We start from the raw sequence: 13015 nt of genomic DNA on the forward strand, positions 1-13015 counted from the left end.
AGGTTCACTACATGTAATAGGACTTCTTGATTTCTCTCCCAAAGAGAAAATTTGCAGAAGTGTTAAATAACTCCTGATCAGAAGAGCAACTGTCAAGATACTGAGCTACAGTTGAGCAGAACTAAGAGGTTTTTGACTGAGTTTAGTTAGATTTGTCAGTAACTTCTGAAGCTACATTTATTTCTCGTTAGTTCAAATTTAGTAAATCTTCTATTATCGAAATTGAATAGGAAATCCTTAAAACTGCACATTGGGTCTCTTTGTGGCTGGTCCTCTCTCCCCACAGCTTCACAGAGTTCTCGTTGGATTTCCTAGCGCTCACCATAAATGCAAACAAGTAACTGGAAAATCCAGATGGGGTTCAACTGTATTTCAAGAACAGTTATGACATAAGACTTTCTTGATACAGAGCACAGATGTGATGGGGAGATTACACTAACAACTCATTTTGGTTAGCAACTTACAGGAGAGACTGCGAGGTAGGGGTAAGCAGCCTGTCAATTACATTTAAAGATATAATTAATAAAATCTGAGTAATTTCAAAGAAAAAATTACCAGTGTATTTACAGGCTTTATCAGTAAGATCATGAAGAAAAAAATTTTCATTAACAAGATTATTTTCTGTGTTTAAACATACTGTCATCAATGGAAAAAAATACTCGGAGCCTGGAGTCATTTGTTTTAGGTCTTGAAACTGGCACTGAATAAAAACACAGCCAAACACATAGAGAGATATTTAACAAATTAGTATTATATGGAATCAATCAACATAACATGAGTTAGCACTTCAAACTATTCAGAAATTATGGCACCACTTATATCAGGAGAGCTTAAATATTCTTTTTTCTTTAATTTTATCTCGTTTCAAAGCCTTCAGGGATCATGTGTTTAAGCTTTTCTTTGCAACTGAGAGAGCTGGAAATTAACCTTTTTTATAGTGAGACCAAAATTCTTAAGTATTTCTATAATCAGTAGCCTTGGAAGGCAGGTTTTGAAGAAAATGGCAGTCAATGTGCAACTGCAGAGGAAGGCTGTAACTATAATCCAGCAATGACAACGCACCATAAATAGGATATTAACTTCAGGAAGACTCAAAGGGCGAAATTTCAGTGAAGTCTTGAACAGTGTCAGCTTCCAGCTGTAATCCAGAGTGTCTGCACCATGCCAGCCAAACCATAGACAAAGCATCATAGCAGTGCATAGTTAGAGGACAGATAGCCACTGGAAGCAGCTCAGTATTTACAGCTGCATTTGAAACCACTGTTAATATAAGAGGGTCAACCTGACTGCTTTGCGTACCAAAACCCCTCGGTGACTGTACTCAGTCATCCACATCTAAATGCTCCAGCAGCTCAGGAGGAAGCCTACACTTCATCAGACCCATTCACAGGACACATCCTACCAGCACGCAGTCCTTGACACCAGGGACAAGCACAACACACTTCCCCATGGGCTGCCAAGTGTTGCTCCTAAAACCAACCTGAACTCGTGTTTGTATTCCAGACTTTTGTTCCCATTGCAGCTATGCAGGATCAAAAGCTGCTTACTCCTTTGCCTTAGTAGGTTCTACACCAACGGGATTTCAGGAAAATGTGCCAAGACCGCCAATCAGGGCTTTCATGCTGCCATTAGAGCCTAAGAAGGGATGACACAGTGTGTTTACAGCTCATGTGGCTCTGAACTCTCCAGTTCCCTGGGCAGAAGAAAGACAGCAATGATCACAGTCCCCTGATTATGGCTTGAATTTTGGAAATGTTCAAATCTTTGCAACCTTTCCATAGTATTCAATGCATTTTGACCGAAAACTGCTCCAGAGTGCAAAAACAGTTGGGAAAATATTAAGCCTCTCCTTATGCAGTGAGAATAAAAATAAGAAAGTACAGGCAACATTCAATATAATAAATGTCTAAGAAATTCCTCTCAGAGTTGATACTTTGACTCTACTAACTACATTCACAGGGGACAAATTATTTTGGCACATAGCGATAAAAAATTGTGTCAGCTCAAGTTAATGTTGTACCACAATTATCAGAAAATGTTATTTTGACCTTTAAAAAAAATACAGTATTTTCAGACTTTCACCCACTCTTAAAACTTAATTCTAATGGCTGTACAAAAGTTCTTGCAAGTTAGACAAATATTTTTATTTTGCAGACATGGAAACAAGATAAAAATTGTAAGTGACTTCTCCAAACCATTATTAGACCTTAGAAGAAAATTTCAGAAGACTTGATCCTGTGTCTTGTATTGTCCATTAATCAACATTCCTGACAGAGTATGTAAGTATAAACTATCACCCCTATAAATGTTTACATTATATCTACTGAATGGCTACATAAGTTGAATAAACTGCAGTAAACTAATCTCTTACTGGGTTGCTTTCCTGTTGGGTCAGCATTGCAGTCTAGGTCACCACACAGCTGTAGGAGAACTGTCACAAGGAAGTGGGCAAGAACATGTGGCCGGAGGTAGAGAGCAAGACCAAGCACAGACAGAGATAAAATTAGACACAGAGAACAGACAGTGATCTAACAAAGTCCTCTGGCTTAGCTACAGGGTGCTGTAGGGTTTTCTTATTCATGCATAAAAACATAGAAATATGGAGCTGAAGAATTCACATATTAACTAGCCCAACCCTTCTACTCTAAGGTAAGAACAAGCGCATGCACACTGCCCATGGCTGATGATTGTCTAAGCTGTTCTCAGTTCTTGCGAGGATACTGCATTGAGTAACCCTCAGGTAGCCACTGATGTTTTATCATCTCAGCAACGTAAAGATCTTACAGAATTTTAGCCGAAATCACCCCTGTGGCACATTAAATTGATTTCTTTGCTTCCTCTGGAAATTATGGCAAACCACTGATTACCGACACTTAAATACTGACATTTTGCATATCAAAGACTTATGTCCCTTCTGGTCTCCTATTTTCCAATCTTTTCTCTGTGGTTACCTATTTGAAATCTCTTATAATTCAGAACTTTCTCCAATTCAGTTTTGTCTCTTGAAGGGAGGGAACTAAAACCAAACACACTGGCCCGCTGATGAGGATCAGTACCAAACACTGCAGGAAAAGACTTCCATTGTCTGACAGTTGATTTATCCTTACATGCAACAGTAAATGCCAAGTGAATTCCAACAATATATTTTTATGTGGAGAATAAAATTAAACATGATGCAAGGAAAGTCCCTGCTCAACTTTTGAAACAACATAATTACACACACATTCTCACACACATTATAATCTGGCTAGCTGCTTGTATGACCTTCAAATTTCATTTCTTGTTATGTACTTTTATTTATTCAACATTCTTCATTGTTCAGAAATGTTGTGTGCCATGATTTTGTCACTACAGTCAGAAGACTGAGTAGGAACATCCTGGATGAGACAAAAGTTGCACTTGTCAATAACTGCAAGGACTGGCCTTTCAGATGTCGCCTCTCCAGCCACTTCAGAGGAAAGAAATGAAAAAGGAGAGCAAGGCTCCCAGCAGCACGGCTTCCAGTGAACAGAAAAGATGTGGACCAAGTGCCAAAGATTCACTGCTGCCATGAGCTAACATAAGCAGGTGTTTGGGAGCAGGTCTTTCTATTTTCATAGGGCTTCCCATACTGCACACTGCCAGTGGTCAGAGGGACTTGCATACACAGGATTTTTGCCAACTTCACCTCTTTCTGTCAAAGATGAACCTGAAAGAACTGAGAACCGCAAGCTGTCAGAAAAACAGGAATCTGGAGAAGTGTCTGCTTAAACTACTGGGTATGTGGACTGATCAGTACTGGCTCTAAAGCTCTTTGCTTTTTTCCCCAAATTATTTTTCTGCCAAATAAGTTCCCGGAAGTACTTCACAGTAGTGGAAAACACCTGCATTTGTGCAGCTCAGGACAGGAAAGAGTGGCTGGACAGCACGAGTCGAAGTCACCACCACTGACTCAAATGTGAAACCAGAGTCTTCAGTCCCTTTGGCCAGGCCTGAGAAATCCCAAAGAAAATCAAGAAATCAGTTCAAACAAAACTATTTTTATATCTTAAGAACCTGCAGATCAATTCATATTGATTATCTGAATATTGCAAACTACATGTTTTCTCATGACATTCTTAGGGCTTCACTCAAATTGCCTCTCACACCTCATCATAGCACAAGCAATCCATAATGTTTTTGCAGATCAAGGCAATGGATTTCCTTTAATTTTAACCAGCAGCTGTTGAAGCAGACCAATAAACAACAATAACGCAGTTCCCACTGAGCTCCAAAAAAAAGGCTGCAAATACATTTAACAACCTGCAGCATAAACACATCTTCTGCTTTTAACCACCACTGAGTACCTTTCAGAAAGTGTTTTTGTTACTTGTGTATTTGAAGAGGAGAAAGGCTTTAAAGGACACAACTGAAATGCCTCTTTTTCCAATGGACATATCCACACTCCCTGCTGCATTGCATCTCCCAAATGAATCAGCAATCCACAAATACCAGCAGCTAACCAACTTTCTGAAAATGAATTCAGTAATCAGTCTGATTAATTTAACATTTACATATTTTAACATGGAAACTTTAACTTGGGGAATATGTGACAACTGGTAGAAGTCACAGAAGCCTGTAATTGTGTCTTGGTTGGCTTAAGGTATTTCCATAACACACTCCCACTGTTAGTACTTAAACTAACTCAGATGTCTGAGCAGTGTGTGGCGTTTGACAGATTGCTGGCTATGGCACTGAGCTGAGGTTTAAAGGGTACCACTCACGTGGACTCACACCACAGCTAGCCACCACAACTCTTTGTGCCACCATCCTACAAAGCATCGTTGAGTTGATCCAGAATAACAATATCCAGCATGTTTTTTCCTGTAGAGTTGTTTTTCCACACAGATCTCTCCAGCAATGGCTCAGCAGTTTGGCCTTGCCAGCAGTGTCTTACTGCCAAACCCTCAGTGGTGGCAGGCAGATGCAGAGCCAGAAGGCTCTTGCACTGACTCCGCCAAGGAAGCCACTGTCTTACTGAGTTACGCTCTCAGGAGGCAGCAACCTCTAAAACTCCCCTTGAGCTTAGCTAAGAAATGCCACCACAGTAGCATATATAACATGCTGAGGCAGCTTCCAACTTAAAAAGCATACAAATAAAAAAAGACACAGAAAAATCAACCTGAAATATTTTAAAAGAATGAAACTTGAATTAAAAATTAAATTGTGTTTCGTTATGGTACTGAGGTACCTGGTGCTTCACCAAACTTGCAATTCATCCAAGTAGCACGGAATTTGTATAAAATGAAACCAATCTTTACTAAAAGTGATGGGCTTCAGTAAACCATAACCCGCTGCTAGGAAGAGTCCTTAAGGAGACATCTCTAGCCAAGAGGTGCAAGCTGAGAGCTGGTGATGCAAGCCCCACTGCCTCCTTGCCCCTGAGACCAGTCTATCGCAAAGTCTGGTTAAATTAAATCAAAGCCAAACCTTCCTCGTTGCTGGTGCAAAATGTCTCACATTCATCCCAAGTGACAACTGTGCCTTAGATTAAATCCCTGAAAAAACAGGATATGCCAGGGAAGAGCTGGTGTACATCTGCCTGCCATTTCAACTCCACCTCCAGCTAGGGTAAGCAGGAATCACTGGGAAGGTATTAACACTGTACTTCAGCCAGGACCATCCCACCAAAGATACATAAGAAATGACTAACAAAGGAGACATCTGTTTATGCGGTGTGGAATGTCACGGGGAGAATCATCGTTTTGGCTATGTACAAATCCACTTTTCAGTGTAAGTTTGCAGATCTTGGCATGGTGCTGGACTCGGGGCAGGGTTAAAGTCAGTGGTTAGATCAGGTGGGGTGATTCAGGCATCAATGGTCAGGCAGTTTGTGAGAAACTCAATTTGCTTTCTATCTCTGTTTCCCTCCCTCACTCTGTTCCTTGTGTTCTATTTTTGCTTTTGTTTTTTTTTTTTTCTATTTTCATTTCAACTCATTGAGGCAAAGATTGAAGACTTCTGTGCAGCTGTACAGCACACAGGTTCCCTGGCCATTTTATGATTTGTTTTCTGTTCTGCCTTGTCTGATTTCACAGTTTTTACTAGTGCACAGTACTCTAGAGTTTATGTCCCTGTTTCTAATTGCAGTGTATGTAAAGGTGCTAAGTTTTCAGTAAGAACAATAAATTACTATCAGACCCAGAAAAAAGAATTTGAAAATGTTTTTCCTTTAAGCAGAAATTAAATTATTCAAGTTTAATTGAAATGGGGGGGGGGGGGGGGGGGAGCAAGGAAAGGTTGATCAGAGAAAGCTTACAAAATGCCTTCCAGAACAGAGAGCACTTACCTGGGTAAGGAAAACTGCCTCTGCTGGCTCTAAAGAAAGCACTTGACCGTGGGCCTCCCCAAGCATCCCTGTCAGGCTAAAGAAGGGTCTCTGCTCACCTCTTCTGACACCTGCAAGTACCTGCTCAAAGTGGAAACTCCACCAAGCAAGAACAAGACATGCGATTTGAAGCAAGCAGTGACTCCTCATGTGAGGCTCTGCTGGAGTATGTAGGAGATTCAAGGAACTAGGAATAACCCAATTCATCTCCAGTTCCACCTCCATCTACGAAAAGATCTTCAGGTAGAGGCACTGCACTGCAACTCTTATGTTTCCTTGGTTTTCCTAAGAGCTTTCTGTAGGTTCAACTACCCTTGACTCCAACCCAGTCCACGGAAAGCACATGGTAACGAACCACAGCAGAATACCTTGTTCTATTGTAAATGTTTAACGTAGTCAGAAAACACCATGCAAAGAGTAATGAATCGTGCAGTCACTATTGTTACAGTGCAACTTGGAAAGGGAAAGATAGCTGGAAAGAAAGGATTTTACAACAGTTTGATAAGGGCAATGAGAAGTGCCTTAAAACAAGGCAGCATGATTTGAAATTGTATTTGTGCAGTAACTAACACTATTTGCAATGCAAGCGAGTGGAAACACAACCATGCTCAGCTGCAAAAAAAAAAAAAAAATAGTAATATGCTTTGCTGCTGTCAGAAAACCTTCAAGCAAAATCTTTGTACACTAGCAGGGAAGTCCTTTGGTTCTGCTTCAGTCAAAGGAAAAAGTCAGTTCTACACTGTGGAACAGCCCAAATTATTGCTCCTAAAGCAGTGACAGAAGGGAACATGGGGGGGGGGGGGGGGGAATGAGTTTGTGACAGTTTCTTGATTTTATTACCTTAGGCATTCAGCTTCTGGAAAAGATGTACAAATTACTATCTACAGTGGCATTACCTCAGCTACATATTTGTTAGAGAAGCAGAGCAGCAGAGTCTGGGAAAGTGTGAACTATTTCTCAAAGTAACCTCTTGTCCGTCTGGCACATTTCAGGGGACAGAATGTCTGGGTCACATAGGAAAGAAGCTGGAGTCTCTGTGAACCTTGACAGAGCCATGTTGCAAGCTGCATGAACTGCTTCAAATGAGGCAGCTGGGGGGGGAGGGGGAGTGCCACTCTAAATATCTCACAAAAGCAATTAAAATACTGTAAAGCTTCTAGAATAAGAGACTCAGCATTGCCAATCCTTGAAATTTTATTGCAAGTCTCATGATGCTCTATTTAAAGTCATAACTTTTGAAAACAACTGATTACCTTGGAATCAGCTGCCATTAAAGAAGGCCTCCAGCAGAGCTTACACAGAAGAGCCTGAAAAGCCTGAGTAGGCTGCAAAGCCTTAAGAAAATAACCTGTTTATTAAAGGCTCGTGATCTTTAAGCTGATCATGATTTTGACAGACTGGCTCATGACTTTAACAGTTGGTGTAAGCCATATCAGAGAGGTGAAAAAGCCCCAACAAACCCTGCCTAAAAACTAAGCCTAAATGAATTCCTCAACAGCATGAGAAAATTGGCAGCAAGAATGGAAAGCTATCTCTGCATTGGCTTGCCTTTGAATGTCTCTCAACCAAACAAAAGAACATAAATCTCATACTTCTCTAAATCAAAGGGTAATAACCAAAATCAGCAGAACTCCAGAACTACGTTGGGTTTATGGAGCCATTCCCAGAAGGAAAGGTAATAAAAACTGGGAGAGAATCTCTGGCTTGTTGATTCCAGCACGATAGCTGGAGCCTGGCAGTCAGCTGCCAAATAGGTGCAACAACTTCAGAAACAGGAGATGTGGGAGCTGGTGGAAAACAGATGGATGGTTTGCCTACTATGCCAGGGAAGGTTATTTTTTGCTGCTTCTACTTCCATCCACACAAATTATAATATACATCCTGTGGATGTTGACTGTGAGGGAAGTGGGGCGAGAGGATCAGGCTGCGGCCACAGCAGTGGGAGAGAACTATCAACACTCATCAAAGGAACCTGGTTGGGAAAAAAAACAGTCTTCAAGTAGGCCAGATCAAGATAACAGGGATGTAACGCCATGAATAAACTATCACTTCCACCTTTGCTACATTTATCTCTTCCTTCATCGTTATTTCTCCACTCCCCCCCACCACTCCTTCAGATTTCCAAGTAAGACAGAACATTGAGATGTGCACTTTAATTTAAAAGGGAAGGCAAAGAGGAAGACACAAAGAGATTAAAGCGATCAGACTTCTCACTTGAAAGTTTTGTTTTCACAAAAGGGAGGAGGCTGGTCTGATTTAAGTCAACAGTGTTTTGTCAAGGTATCATTGCCACAAGCACTGGAGCACATCTAGCCAAGAACAGCTGAGCCTGCTGGCGAGAGCCACACCAGAGACGAGAGCAAACAGGGCAGGGAAGTTCTTCCCATCCAGCCCATTTGGCAGATCACCACGGAAGAATAAGAACGGTGCTTTTCCCGCAGGAAAAGGATCTGTTTATCTCTATTAGACACAGATAGGTATATCCTTTTCATAGTCCTCCTCTCTGTAAAGCTGCTATCATGCCAAAATACAAAATAACAATAAAAAGCACTTTTTTTTCTAAGATGGAAATTAAAAATAGTTACAATCATACAAAGAATTCCTGGCAACTCTCAATGCCTGTTAGGTCTATCCCTGCTAAACTTTCTGCATGGAAATAATTTAGAGATGGAAAGCCAGCCAGGCAACTCACAGGCGACCTGTAGTCCATATTTTTCTAGATTTTGGTCAATGTCTTATTTCCCATTTGTTTTTAATATACCCAGGATTCCTCCCAGACCTGCTAAGCTCTGCACCGCGTTTGTTCATTCAGTTTAAAATCTGTTCCACAGATACCAGAAAGAAACAAACAGAAAAAAGCTTTGGGGAATGGAGCACAGCTGCCATTAAAACTGCATTAAGCTTTCCCAAAGCCAGTTTCCCTGGTCCAACACACCTCAAGATAATGACCACAAAGCAGAAGGTTAGCAAGCCTGGTCTTCCTCGTTTAAGTGACTGTGCATTTAAATGGTTAAAGGGAAACACAGATGTCCGTAAAATGAGCCCATGGACACATGTCAGCCCTGCACCCAACAGCAGGGCCCAGCTTCAGCAGGGAGAAGAGACTAGGAAGGAGCAGTGGGATCCAGTCCAACCTTTCATCCACCTGTTCTGCAATGAGCAAACCAGAGTGGCTCAGCTAAGAAGGGCTTGTGCCCCTACAAAAGCTGTGTGAGGCAACTACTGCCTTGTACTGGTGTTGATAACCTTTTGTGAAGCTCCGGCAGATGTTTTTACTTTGAACCATCCTTGTCACAGGTCCTGCCCCATCACCATCTGAGAGCTGAGCTGGTCAGGGCTGGAAGAAAGGATGCAGTGGTTTCCAGCAGCAGCTTCTGCAGCGCTGCCAGTTGGTTTGCCCCAGCTGCAGAGACAAGTCTGCTGTTCAAGCACAGCCTGGCAAAGCTTTTCAAAGATGTTTTTGCTTCACTAGCAACTGTTTGAGTCAGTCGCTGATCAGGCACAGAGAACTTTCCACTGTGGAGACACAAGATAAACTGTTAGTTTACTGGACCCTGTAACCATTTGGAAGAACTGGGATGGTGCCATTCCCAAGCTCCGAAGTCAGGCTGATGTGTTGCTTGCATAGTGTATGCTCATGAAATAACTCTGTATAGACTGATAAATCACTGCATGGAATCTATTTATATGTGCCTGGTGAGATATATACTACTAGGTCGAAGCCTCACATACAAATGTAAATATTTAACAGCAAAATGGGTAAGATCGTGCCTGTATCAAAATATTTTTCGCTCCAGGCCTTTACATAAAACTTATAACAGGCCAAATAAATGCTACTCCCTGCTTTACAGAATCTGCGGTCTGTTGGTGATTAGTATTTGTTTACTGAAAGACTCTATGTGCTATTTGAAGCTGACAGTTATCAACAACTCTCTCTACACAACAGTCCTCAGAGGAATGTGCTACCCTCTTTAATATTTCCTGAAGAGTCCCAGCTCTGCCCTGAGCTACAGAAGAGTGAAGACAAGGCAGAGGTAGGACAGAACATGGCGCTGTCACACACAGTACATACAGACATGTCATGCCCTACCGAGAACTGATAAGGCCAAAAACAATTTTCATGTAAGTAGCTCAATACTACAGATAAAAGTACACAAACGCATGTGTTGCATAAAACTTTTCAAAGACTGTGTGTAGCTAGATATGAAATCACATTAATGGCCAACATGATATTGTGTAAGAGTAATTATCAAGATGATGGGAGGTATTAAGATAATTGAAGGAATAGTAACAGGTTCGTAAATCTTGCCAGATATATTTATCAGATTGGAATATTTTGAAAACCTCACCAAACAAGCTCTGACTTTAGAAAGAGGAAGATTAGACTCTGTTGTTGCACATCTACAAAAACAAAACAGAAAGGTCAAAGCAGTGTGCCTGACATAAATTGCACTTGGAAATTTCATTACGGATTGGCACGCACTCTATTCACAGCATCACCTAAAGTTACCTTCAGCGAGGAAAACGAAAGATAAAAGCTTCCTCAATATTCAAGAAGTATCAGAAAAGGAAAACAGTATCTCAAGTGTAAAGCTGTCCAAAATGCTCAGTAGAACATGTTCTATCTATGAAAATTAGGCTCTAGTCAAAGGAATATTTAAGAACTATTCTGCTTTCTAGCCTTCCCACAGGACCCAGCCATGCTTCCCAGGCACAGATTGTGTCCCAACTCAGCACACAGCTTTAGCTCTAATAACACAACTGCAATTCCTTTTAGCCTGAGCTACACCAACAAAATTAAGCATGCCATAATTTAAGATTTAACAGTTTCAAATTAATTCTTTAGCATAATTGTAACTGTCGTTGATATGAGATTCAATTTTGTCCATAAAGTACCAAAGGAATTTTGGCATATCTTGGGCAATGATTCAATCACCTAGTAAGAAGAGAGCTTATGTCATGTATAGTTTAGGTTAACATCCAGACATACCATACTAGGACCTCTCTGATGTAACTGATTTTATTCCATTCCATGCTATGCTGTCAACAAAAATGTTTCAAGGCTTATTGTTTACAACATTTTAAGCCAAAAATAACTAAGTGCGTCATAATTGCTACAGAATCATGGAAGTTAGGAGGAATATCTACACCAATGCTTTTCTCCTCTAACAAAGCTGAAGAATGTGCCTTCTTCTGTGCTGATTAATGGGAAACAATAGGATGTCCATAACATCTTAAGTGTAACTTCTGCAGTCAGGGTTAGGGGCTTTCTCTTGATTTTATTTGTTGAATCAATTTTACTTCCAACCATGCACTTTTTTCTTATCTAAGATACTCCATAGATCACTAATAATTTTAGAAACAATCCTCTGTGCAATAGCTTAAGTCAGGTTTTTCACATGGTTTTAAAGAGTCCTCTGATTTGAAATCTGGCCACACCATTTAACAGACCACCAACTCTAGCTGAAAGGTGGAACTCTCTTCCAGGTTCTGCGAATTCCCCCCGCCCTTCCTCAGCTTCACAGATTCAAAACAGATGCCTTTCCATATGTTGTGAGGATTGGTATTTGTTTGCTATTTTGGGCATAAAAAATACCATAAAGCATGTGTCTTTATCCTAGGTGACAGAGCCATTCCAGGGCTCTGCAATCTCTACAAAGCCTGACACTTGGCAATCTACAACTTGATCAAATCTAAACTAAAACAAGGCTTATTGAGAAATACTATTGACCACTTTCATGAAAGGAAACACTTTTCCCTGCAATATGCTAATGATGGTAAAATTGGCTGATGAAGGCTGCTGAGGGTAAGAATTTCACAAAGTGTATGATGACATCTGTACAGATCAAAAGCCTGTCCAGAGTTGCAACAGTTAAAAATTCAGCAAGAATATTAAGTGTCTGACTTCTGGGTTTAAGCCAATCATGATGAGAAATCAAGCTGAAGCTCAATATGGAACATTTGTCTTTTTTTTTTTTTTTCCCCCTTAAACATTCCTCTAAAACCATAATGATTCACTTATGGACAATTAAGGGGGATTTTCATTAGAGGGGATTTTTATTCTCATCCAGCTGTTTTATTGAGCCAAGGGTGTTCCAGGAAGAGCATTCATCTCTGTAAGACCAATGCAGGACCAGTCCCAGCCATACTGAAGGAAAGCATGACAAGTTCTCAGTGGGAATATGACACCCTGTGGCCCTGGCACCCAATAAGGAGCCTCCCACTAATAGTGGGAAAAGGTGGAGCACAGCACACGGATCATGCTGGGCTGTCAGGGCTTATCAGCTCCTGCTCAGTGTAAGCTCTTTGGGACACTATGGTGCAAACTGAGGGAAAGGGCAGCCCGGTTCAGGCACAGAGGCCAGCCCTGAGCTGAGCTATCTGTGCCTTATGGCACCTAAGGCAGCAGAGCTTGAGGAGGTCAGTGCACTAACACCCATGTTCTTCTGCAAGGAGTCAGCCCAGTGGCCACCAGGCTGTACCTAGCTCAGTGCTGACGACAAGTGATGGCATTGCTGGAATAATCTGGAAAAGAGTTCAGCTAAAGAAATCCTTTCAGCCAGAAGGGGCTCTGCAGGGGGAAAAGGCTCTATTATTCCTCATTCCTCTTAATCTGCCACACAGGTACTTGAGATTGACTATCTGCGTGCAGGATTCCAGTGTTCCTTG

The 13015-nt window shown here is 41.2% G+C and overlaps 1 protein-coding gene across 3 annotated transcripts in view; it reads right to left on the minus strand.

Annotated features, from left to right (window-relative positions):
• LDLRAD4 (low density lipoprotein receptor class A domain containing 4) overlaps positions 1-13015 on the minus strand; it is a 276570-nt gene that overhangs the window by 64766 nt on the left and 198789 nt on the right. The window contains exon 1 of one of the 3 annotated variants that reach the window (XM_069004380.1): positions 6308-6326. The exons of the other annotated variants lie outside the window; for them this stretch is intronic. The gene's annotated coding sequence lies outside the window, so the exon portion shown is untranslated. Of the gene's footprint in view, positions 1-6307; positions 6327-13015 lie in introns of those variants that run through there. 3 annotated transcript variants of the gene reach the window in all.

Source organism: Aphelocoma coerulescens, chromosome 2 (genome assembly GCF_041296385.1).
Source record: "Aphelocoma coerulescens isolate FSJ_1873_10779 chromosome 2, UR_Acoe_1.0, whole genome shotgun sequence".
Lineage (NCBI taxonomy): Eukaryota > Metazoa > Chordata > Aves > Passeriformes > Corvidae > Aphelocoma > Aphelocoma coerulescens.